The sequence below is a fragment of the Anopheles maculipalpis genome, chromosome 3RL, assembly GCF_943734695.1.
Source record: "Anopheles maculipalpis chromosome 3RL, idAnoMacuDA_375_x, whole genome shotgun sequence".
Classification (NCBI taxonomy): domain Eukaryota; kingdom Metazoa; phylum Arthropoda; class Insecta; order Diptera; family Culicidae; genus Anopheles; species Anopheles maculipalpis.
In genome coordinates this window covers 88,713,313-88,724,242 of record NC_064872.1, presented here as the reverse complement: position 1 = coordinate 88,724,242, position 10,930 = coordinate 88,713,313, and the positions used below count along the sequence as shown (strand labels likewise).

The window sequence follows — 10,930 nt, the reverse complement described above, 5'->3', positions numbered from 1 at the left end:
TGGCCAGCAAGACGGGGGTTGATTTCAATCAAAAAGCGATCATCATCATCATCATCTCGGGACGTCCTCGTCGGCGGTAGTAGCAGTGTTCCCGGACGCATTTGCCATGATCAATGAGATCAGATGCAGGCGATTGCATCTTCGGGTGGGATTGGTACGATACGGTACGCCGAAAGTGAGCTGATTATAGTTGAACTGTTTGACTACGCGCGAGCGGTCAACGGCATGGGGTTCGATTCATTTATAGATGCACCGTAAGTGTGGCCAATAATTTATAGAGCAAATTCGTTGACCCGGTTGTGATAAGACGGTGGGCGATACGAAATAATAAAGATGATCGTTCATATTTTGTTTTGCAAATGTTTCGGATCCAGAAGATCATTTTGTAATTAAAGTTCAGCAAAAATGTATATCTCAACTCTGACCTAGTCACCACGAATATGCAAACATAGTAGTAAAACAAAAAGAAAAAATCCACAACAATCTATTGTCTGGCTGACTGAACATTGATTTACAGTTACTGATCTTCACCTCCATTAATCCGCTCCTCAAACGCTCCTCAAACGCTCCTCAAACGCTCCTCACGCTCCTCTACCATTCTATCTGCTTCTGGTGTCGAATGACAACGATCGAAATCGATTAATTGGTAAAAATAAATTTGCATCAACGAGCGTGGCTACTCGAAGCGTAGCGGGTCCGGTTTTTACAACCAAAAAAAAAAAAAGCCCAACACCCGATTTTCAAGGTCCCTCGACAGTGCCGAAAGAAGCGGACCGAAAGCCAGGCGGTAGGCAAATGTCTTGCAAATGTAGCAACAGTTGGTGACGCGCGGTGACCAGGGCGAGAGCGCTACCAGGATTGCGTAATGATGGTATTTTTTTGTTTTGGCGGAAAGAAAACAAATGCACCGCAAATGTAGAAAAAAAAAACTCACCCCCCACAGCAAAACAAAACATCATAAAAAAAATACCATTTCCAAAAAGCGCCATGCTCACCTTTGCGCGGGTTGTACAGCTGATTGAGCGCAACCTTGAGGCGATGGACGGTGCTCGGTGATTCGGTTTTGGTTTTTCGCAGCGTGTTTCGGTAGTGGCTAACTCGTAGCTACTTCACTGTTGTTGCTGGTGCCTTAGATTATGCATTTATTTATATATTTTTTTCTATTCTGTTTCATTTTCTGGAACCCATAAACCGTGACCAGTCGGTTAGTCAGTCCATTCATTCCAGTTGTATCGGATATCTCCGGTACGTACGCTTCCGAACGGTCGCCGAATCAGCTGATTTCCTTCATCCGTGAAATGCAACCAGATCCGTTCCGCTAAGCGTGCGCCCAAGAGCGTGCGTTTTTTCGGGGTGGCCGGAAAATCTCGAGGTGGCGAAACGCGCTCCGTCCGTACCCACGCGATGCACTGAACCGTGGGGTGCCGCTGCGATGGTGGTGGCCGGTGCACGTGGAAATCGAGCCACCGTTGTGACCTTGCCCTCGTATGGTGCGTTGAACTAAGTGGTCCGGCGGGCACAAGGTTGGAACATTTTCCGAAGAAAAACACCTTCGCGGTAGTGGGTAAAAATTGACGGACAATAATTGATTCGTTGTTTGTGACAATCGCGAAAAGCATTTAGTGTACGAGGAATGTCAGAGAAGAGTCAGCTGATAGGCAATTAAAATACAAAAAAGCTGCCAGAGTAAAAGATCAACCGAATGAAGCAAAACAAAAACATTAGAAAACATAGTTCCTTCGAAATAGAATACTGAACAAAACAATGAAAAAAAAAACATTATTAAATGAAAACAGGAAAATACGAAAAATGTAAGGAAAACCAGTTATAATAAAGTGCTGAAGAAAGAATCACGTAAAATAGCAGCAAAGTATAATGATTAATAAAAAGAATAAGCCTATTTTAAGCTACAAAATCACGCAAAATTTAAACAATTTGAGACAATCAACAAATGTGCTGAAGATTAATGGGTGTAATAACCAAAAGCGCTCTGGGTATGGTTATCATACGAAGTTAAAAATTACAAAAAAGGAGAAGTAAATAAATACAAACAAACCACAAATATTCAAAAGAGCTATCCGAAGCGCAAAATAGTAAAAAGTACAAACGAACGACAGAAGAAAAAGAGGAAAAAAAGAAACCAGAAAACGAAAGTGGTAATCAAGCGTACGAAAACGAGCTGAAACATAATTATACATTGTGTATGCCTTGACCATATGTAAACACATTGTTGGAAGTAGTTAGGATTAAAGGAGTGCGTTGCAACATCACTCAAACCAACGAAAAACCCTTCCATCCGACATTAGCTCATTAGCTTCTATTAACTTCCAGCAAAAACCCCCTCTAAGAAAGCTCAATCACATCTAGGTCGATTATCCTAGTGCCGCTAAGTGACGGCGGCATCTCGTGGCGAGATTCGTTACGCATCTCGGGCTGCCAAAAAAAAAAAAAGACCGGGGGACCGCTTCTCTGCAGCACGTGTGTGTGAGGAAGGTGGGGTGGGGGGACGGTAGGACGCAGGCAACGGAACGTGTAAAAGTAAAAACCCGTTGTGTGACCTTCGCCAGTGGATTGCTTAAGGTACCCACCGAAAACTACATCACAAGCCTCCATCCAAGTAGAAGTTGCCTCGAATTCGTACGTTGAACTATTACTATTCCGGCAAAGGGATGAGAAAGGGGGGCAGGAAAGTGGGACAGGGGGATGCTAGAGCAGTGAGATGTACTGCCGAAAAATGTGTGCCATTGTGTTAGTGGCTGCAATGGCATCTTATTGCGGGCTGGTTGCCATTTGCGAAGCGAAGTTATAGCCTCACAGTTCCCACCAAATTGTGGTCAGTTGTGGTTGTTGTTTTGGGAGGTTTGTTTCAAAGAACAACCTTTAGATGAATCTCAGTATGAGCCATAGTGAGGTGTCGCTGACGGGGGGAACTTTTTTTTTGGCGATCCACACCACACCAACCTTCCACAACGCCGCTATGCTGTACTCCGGTTGATCGTGTTTCCTCATCGGTGGTTCCTCACCGTGGTTTCGCCCCAACCGGGGGGATGTGAACCGGTTGTGAGAGCTGCTGGAAAAGTTGAGCAACGTCCTGATCTGCCGGTGCCGATCGAGGGGGATGTGTCCATTGTGATGCATCACAATCTTGCGTTCGCGAGCGCGCAAAAAAAAAAACACACACACACAATCCCCGCCATCTGTCTGACTAACCGAAAAACGTTAGCACCATCATTGAGAGGCTCTTGTTTTCCGAGCATGGGATGTGAAATCATGGCATTTTGTTGATGGGGTTTGATGTTTTTTTTTTTTTTTTGGTTACTGTTGTTGTTGCGCTACTGTTTCCTTTCGGCAATAGATCGACGGTGGCGAACGAGGGAACGAACGAGAGAGGCAAGCTTTTCGTCACCCCTTTTTCGGGTGGTCGTTTTGGGGCGGATGGTGCGGTGCGTTTTCCGTTTCCCAAGAGTAACACCGATCCGGTCATTCGGGTGGTTCATGGCAAAATTCGGCGGAAATGTCGACACCGGAGTTGATGTTTTTGTTTGGGGGGACTGACCGTGTTTGGATGGTTTTGAGTAGTGTGCGCGTTAAGCTCTAATCAATGTGCCATTGGAACACGAGTGAAAGACTGTTTTATGATTAGTTAATTATCATGCTTTCGGCATTAGGGGAATTTTGAGGAATTCTGAAATGAAAAATATCACTCAAACGATCAACTCGAAAATGACAGCTTCATTACAGAAAAAAACCAATATTCATTAAACATTTTTTGCTGAGATCTTGCACCACAGTATCCTGACTTTCAGAACTCTAAATAGAAAAACAAGATCTCCCTATCTATATCCATGAAATTCATTTAAAAAAATTCACGAAGATGATCAAGAGCAAAGAAACTTCCTGCCCTTAGGAAATAAACAGCTCCAGAGCCGTAAAAAGAGCCACAAGAAATCCGGTAAAATGGACAGCTACGATGCAACTAAATACTACCTTCATACGAATGACGTCCGTAGTTTTCTGCCCTCTCTTTCCAGAACATCATTTCCTCGATGGACCTCCGTACAGCTGGTTTGACAGCAGTATCAGCCAATAGATCGAATTGAACGAGATCAGGAAGTGATCAGGTCTGGAGAAAAACTCGTTCTCGGGTCGGATCGTGAGCCATCCTCCTTTAATTCTGTTCAAAGCAAGCACAGGAAAGTACATGAAGAAAACCGGACACCAGGTACGATGATGTACGGAGCCTCTTCCCGGATGGAGGCTTGGCTCTGGCCCAACAGGCGCAATGTACTGCGGTGTACACAACAAATCGTTAAACAAAAAGCAACCAGACAACTTCGTGCCGGAAAGAAGAGTCATTCGTCTCGAGCATTGCAAGTCCTCGCTTGCCGCGTGGTAAAACATTCTTGAGAGATCAAGAGCCCGCAGAACGCATCTTGCATCATGTCGTGGAGAGATAATTTGTTCCACAGAACCATACACTCTGCTGGCGAAGGATGCCCTCTCGCTGCCCTTTCATCATTCCCTTAGTTTTTTCGCCCTTTACAGCACTCAGACGAGGGGGGTAATTTACAGCTTCTTTGTCTTTTGCAGAGTGGCGTTCTAGCGCGACTTCCGCGCTGTGTGCAAAGCATCAGGCACACCTGAGCGGGATGATGATGCCCCCGGATGCCTGGAGTCTCGCGCAGCGACGTTTCACACACGTTCGCTTTTTTTCCCGTTTTCCCTTTCAACCGGTTGGACTGGCTTGGCAATTTCGTTTTATGGTCGTGTTCGCGTTTGCGAGCGTTTAGGCTGCCCATTCGTTCATCAAGCCGGCTGGATGGAAGAGGGCGGCGAACGGAGTTGGTAAAGTATCATTAAATCGCTTATTACTCAATGCTACCGACCTGCTGTTTCTGGGTCTTCTCGAACGCTTCTAGCACGACCGGAGACGGTGTGGATGCTTCACTGGAAATGCACTTTGATATTTAACACGCTCAGCGTGTGTAGCTGAATGGGCTAGAAACCGTCGAAATTCACTGGGACGTTCTTTGACGTCCAAAAAGGATTGAAATTATGCAACGCTACGCCTTTTTATCCTTTGAAATATTAAGTTAATTAAATAGTTGAAAACAACTCTTCTTCGTAGGTTTAATGGACTTTATTTGTAAGAAACTGTTTGTCACTGTACTCGTGCTACTGGCGGTCAACATTTCCTCACGCCAATTAACGCCTATGTTACGCCGATGCTGCAACAAGAGCTGGCATGACACAATAATAAACGATGATCATAACAGTTTTAACTCTTGCGAGCAAGACAGGGCAAGAGACCGTGCTTAAGATTCAACGTGATATGTTCATATCTTCGTACCACCACAACAAGGAGGGTTTATTTTAAAGAAGCGGAAATGATGCGATAATATTCGGCCTTGCGTCGCAGTACCGGGTCTATTTTTATCGCTTCTATTTTCATAGAAAGACCTCATGAGAGGTAAAATAAGAAACAAGATTAGAGAAGCATCATTAAGCGTGTTATATCAAGGAAAAAAGAATCTTTTTGTCAGAAGTGGGATTCGAACCCACGCCTACAGAGTAGACTACGACCTGAACGTAGCGCCTTAGACCGCTCGGCCATCCTGACTTGCGTGATGATCCGATGCTAATCAACGTGGCGGTTACGTTCTCATCACCACCACACTACGAACCAGACACTGTGTGTGATAGCGCGCTTGTGAGGTAAGGTGTGCTGATGAAGTGTAGGCGCCGCACCTCGAGTAAGAAATCGTGCCTTTCAGTGATGGCAAAGATCCGATAAGAATGAAGCCGCCGCGCACGGAAACCCTTCTGAATGGGCGCAAAATCTAAGCCAAGGTTTGAACTACTTCACTGCCACTCGGTAAGTAAACACGCGTCGCTCCTCGTGACTCGCGTGCTGGATTGCCTCTTGCCGCGACCACACTGCACACACGCAGTTTCCCTTAATGCTCATCGGAAGTGTCCAGGTTCTGTTATCTGTGGCCTTGTTTTTTTTTAGGGGTTCTTCTGATTCTGATGGGCAGAATAATGCATTCATGCGTATCAAGAAAGGATGAAGGAAGTGACACAAGACTCGGCCTTTTCTTACACAATCATGAATCCGTCCACCGGTTGTATCGTGCAAACGGCTCGTGGAGGGTTGAATCACTGCGTGTTCTTATCTTTCCGTAACGCAATTGAGGTAGCTCGCCTCTCTAATTCGTTGGGGTAATATGTTGGAGGTTGCTGGTTGTCTACGTACGCAACGGGGCCTTAAATCAACAAATGGCTAGCAGTGCGTTCGGCGTGCAGGTCTCGTTGTGTGTGTGTGTGTGTGTGTCAATGAGTTTGTTAACATGCTTCCGATAGAGAAACAGGTGTCGTCTGGCATGATAACACGCACGTAAATACCGCGATAGAGTAGGCATAACGTAACTTAGTCCCTGCATTAGCCATACACAAATACCTGTTGCAGGTGTGAGTGGTTGAAGTCCAGTGCATAGAGTGTAATTACCTGCAAAGGATATAAAAGAAATATAAATTAATAAGGTTGATTTATTCAATTTTGAAATAATTATTATTCAAAAAGGAATCTAAGCAATGGACTTTTTTATCATACATGAAGAATTAAATAAATTTTAGAAGAATTTAGTTATGATAAGATTAAACTAAATATAAAAGGATTGATGGATTGTCCATTATATTACAAGACATGAACAACAAGTACATGTGGTAAGGTGGTAGTGAGAGCATTTTTAGTCTCTGAGCTCCAATCACAGAACAAGACGGACGCTATATTACATAAATGGGGTGGTGGGTGTGTCGGTGGGTGTTTGGTTCACTATTAAAAGCGTGGAACAGGACGCAACACGCACAACACACCATTATCCTCCATGTATTACATGAAATTTGCATTCATTTTATGGCAAATGAAATATAAAAAGGTCCTTTGAACGCCCCCGGGTGGACTCGAACCACCAACCTTTCGGTTAACAGCCGAACGCGCTAACCGATTGCGCCACGAAGGCGGTATGTACGAGAGAGCCACCCATTATTTACAATTTCCAATCTATTATGCTCGGATTACGTTCTTTGCCACGCTTAGCTAGGATTGATCCGAACTTGCGGCATTATTAGCAATATCACGATTCATTGCGTTCGGCGATACGCTGCGCCAAACATCACGTCGTCCACAATGAATAAACATGACAGCGGAAAACACATTCCCGAACGGTTCCACCATTCTGTGAGTTGAGTAATTTAGCTTTCAAAATTGCAATAACTGCTCACCAGATGTCGGTAAGTGTCCCATAAAACTGTCCTAAACACAGCACACAGTGGTACGTTAGTAAATTTCCAACCTCCAACTACAAAACCTCCATGACCTCAAAAATTGCAAAACTCAAAAATAGAATCGTACATTTCCGTCCGGCTGCGCTGCAAAAATGCTCCGACGAAAATGGATAAGTTTGTTTCCAAGCTGGGAAAGGAGATAAATTGTTGTCCCTCACTACTTTGCGGACCGTTTTTTTTTTCTTGCCACATCATACGCCGGAGTATGATTTCCACCGATGCATTAGACATTTTCCATTGCTTGCCATCCGCCCCCCGGACATCCCCCTCCGTTAGTCTGTTTTGCGTGAAAATCATCTCCATGCGGGCATTCGGGAGAAGTAATTCCGGTAGTCGCTAGGGCGTCGAGCAGTAGGGAATGGAAAAGAAAGCCACAGTAAAAGTGAGAGGAGAAGAAAAAAAAAGCATGCTGGCTACCGCTGTTTGCAGCCGACTGCAATCGTAAAGTGCAGTGGAGAGACGTTGTGCGATGCATTTCACTCAGCAGAGGAGTGGCGAATGGATGGAAATGCAGGAGGAAGGAAAAAGACCATCCAGAAAACTAGGCCATTAGAAACTGCCGTGTGCATCAATTGCATCGCACATTGCATTTTGCACCAGCCCGTCATCAAAAAGTGCTGTTGTTTGTCGCTTCGATGTTTTGGGGTTGGTTGGGTGGAACGAGCGAAGGTGGATAATATTTGCGAGAGACTTGAGAAGGACGGAAGTCAAGCGGTAGAGCTATAGTGTTTTGAGTTTGTGCGCTTGAGATAAGAAAATTTAATTAAAAGTTCATTTTTCGACGCGTATGGCTAAGAGGTTTTTAATAAATACAGTTGTACAGTTACTGATTCAAAAACGAGAAGGAAAAAGTCGAAATTCGCTAGAAAAAATCGAAGATAAGGCCGTTAAAAGAATTCCATTAACTGGCATTTGTTCGCGTATAATTCAAAATAGATAATGAAATTTAAAGTATAATAAAACAATATCAAATTAAGAATCTAATATGAACTAAATTTCGAACTAAACGATCGAAATCTGTTCAACTGCAAGAACCGTTTGATATGCGAGACCAGCGATGACATGATGGGAAGAACTATTCGCGAACGAAACCACAAAAATGGCTAACGATTCACACAGAAACAACTGCGCCGTTTGAAGTCCCATCCCGTTGCGACCGTGAAAAGTGGAAAGAAGATTTTCCGGTCTGGATCGGTGCGTGCGTGCCTGTGGAATATGGCTTCGGCAAGGTGGACAAAGCACGGGGCAAGGTTTCATCCGTCCCCTAGGTGTCGATCCGGTTTCCCCATCGTCACCAAGACCTTGTTTCTACTAGATGTTTGTGCGTTTGGTTGTTAAAGGAAAGAAATGTTCACCCATCTTTCCGAACCTTTCCCCTATAGCGGGTTCTCCCCCATTACCGACCGACATACATGAAGCGGATTTTCTTTATGCAAAAAGCACGCTAAAATGGTATGATGGGGACAATTTGAAATTGAAAATTATACATGCTGTCTCACTCTTGCTCTTTTTCTCTTCTGCTTGCGTCCCTATTCCTCACCGTGTGTCTTAGCTCAGCTCGTCGTGAAAACCTCAGCTACAGGGATCACTGCTTCCATTATTGCCCGTTGTGGTTTCGATTTCATTTCAAGTCTCCATTTCCGCAGTGCTCCCCATTCGAGGGAGGAGAAGGTGGAGGGTAAGAGAAAAGGGGAGAGAAGGTATGAAGCAGCTGGGAAATATCATCCCTGCTCCAATGGATGGAAAAGCGCATATCCGATTTCTCGGAAGCGGACCTATGCCTAAATCCTCCCTGCCTTTTTGCGGTTCCGGAGGAAGCGTACGCGCGCGTGTGTGTGTGTGTGGTAGCGGTGCGGGGAAGGAAAATTCTACTTTTGCAAATGTTTTGTAATTCCAAACTCAAACAAGTAGTATCCGAAATGTCCTGCGGGTACGTGAAACAATATCAGAGCTAGGCAACATGGATCGTTTTTCTAGGAAAATCCGGTAACATGCAAATGTCATGCTGTGCCCGGGGTATGAGGATGTGCTCGGATGTGCTTGGATGTGGGGGGATACTAGGAGAGCTTCTCCGGGTGGCGGTGTGGTGTAGCGTTGTGAGGTTAATTTGAGTAGCAGGCGAAAGAACAAAGCCTACGACCAGCAGGAACAAGATAATGTTGTTTAGCTAATTGATATGTTTGAATTGCAATGTTTTAAACAAAATTCAATTTAGCCAACCAATACCTCCTAGCCGGTGGCGTATCAAACGAACGGCGTTTGTTTGCTCTTTACCTTGAGCTTTATTGATTGAAGGCTGAAACAAAAAAGAAATGGAGAGGTGGAATTCTATTTCAGCCAACAACTGTTTGCTTAGTAGCGAGCAGCATATTTAACGCTCGTTGAACATTCTTTCCTATCCGCTAGCTGATAAGTTGATTTGATTGCATGACACGGTGTGATGATGTAGATGGTAACGCATACCTTTAACCATGCGGTAGGGTTTTCTATTTTCCCGTACCTCGGGACATCTGCCCTTCCCCCTGGCAGCGCTGTCCTATTGAAAGTGAATACATTTAATTTCCTATTCACTGGCTAGCGAAGATTCATATTTCGTTCCGGTTGGTTTGTTTCTTTGCTTTCTCTGGAGTGTATGTGTTTCTGCTCACAGGTTTCTCTCAAGCTTTACAGTTTCAATACATTATCGATTTGTTTGGTGTTAGAGATTTAGCTTGAAATTATGATTCGAAGATCGTTTTGGATTTCGGAATACACAAAAATAGTGTTTTTTTAATAGCTTTGTGAAGAAAGGTGGAATATAGTGTAATCATGTTCGATACGCTATACAACACTCAGGTTTTCAAGTCGCCTTCGTGGCGCAATCGGTTAGCGCGTTCGGCTGTTAACCGAAAGGTTGGTGGTTCGAGTCCACCCGGGGGCGCAAGAAATCTCTTTTATTTACATTATTGTAATTCAATATTTTCATATGATTCCGTTGTGCCATCATGCAGCTTTTAAAACAATTTAAAAAGAGCGCAACAACAGAAACAAACAATTGTGTTAAGCGACCTACAAAAAAAGCAACTTTATAAGCTTTTGATATTTGACGGCATTGTTTGTAAAGGAATGTCCCAGTTACTACTATACACATTATAAAAAAGAATTTGCTTCTTGTTAATGAATGCCAATAATAATATGCACGTTTCCCGGACATACGTGTATGTAAATTGAAAACTTTTTCAAACATTTTTAAAGCCCCTTTGGGTCTCGGATGCGGCTGTGTTTGCGCAACAAATTCGCACGAACTGCCGACGCTCGGGAAAAAGGAAAAGTTCCTTCTGCTTGCCTGCCGTTTCATGATCATCATGCGTGTGACTAAGTGTCGAAGTGCGTTGAGAATGCGCTTTCCCTTTAAGAGGAGAGAGAGAGAGAGAGAGAGAGGGAGAGCGAGAGAGAGAGAGAGGAACACACACTGGGGTTGTTAAGGTGAGGGCTGCGGGAACGCATTCGGGCTACCGATTTAATGAGACGTATCACTAAAGATCGCAGAATTCATTTCATTATTGCCACTGTTTGTGGCGCTGAGGGAGTGCTCTCCTCTTGA

General features: G+C 44.2%; 3 non-coding genes across 3 annotated transcripts; 1 reads left to right on the top strand and 2 right to left on the bottom strand.

The window, feature by feature from the left end:
- Nucleotides 1-5,537: 5,537 nt before the first annotated feature.
- Nucleotides 5,538-5,620, bottom strand: Trnal-cag (transfer RNA leucine (anticodon CAG)). Its single transcript has one exon. It is a non-coding gene; the product is annotated as a tRNA-Leu (tRNA).
- A 1,328-nt stretch (nt 5,621-6,948) lies between these two features.
- Trnan-guu (transfer RNA asparagine (anticodon GUU)) lies at nt 6,949-7,022 on the bottom strand. The gene has a single exon. It is a non-coding gene; the product is annotated as a tRNA-Asn (tRNA).
- A 3,171-nt stretch (nt 7,023-10,193) lies between these two features.
- Trnan-guu (transfer RNA asparagine (anticodon GUU)) lies at nt 10,194-10,267 on the top strand. Its single transcript has one exon. It is a non-coding gene; the product is annotated as a tRNA-Asn (tRNA).
- The last annotated feature ends 663 nt before the right edge of the window (nt 10,268-10,930 follow it).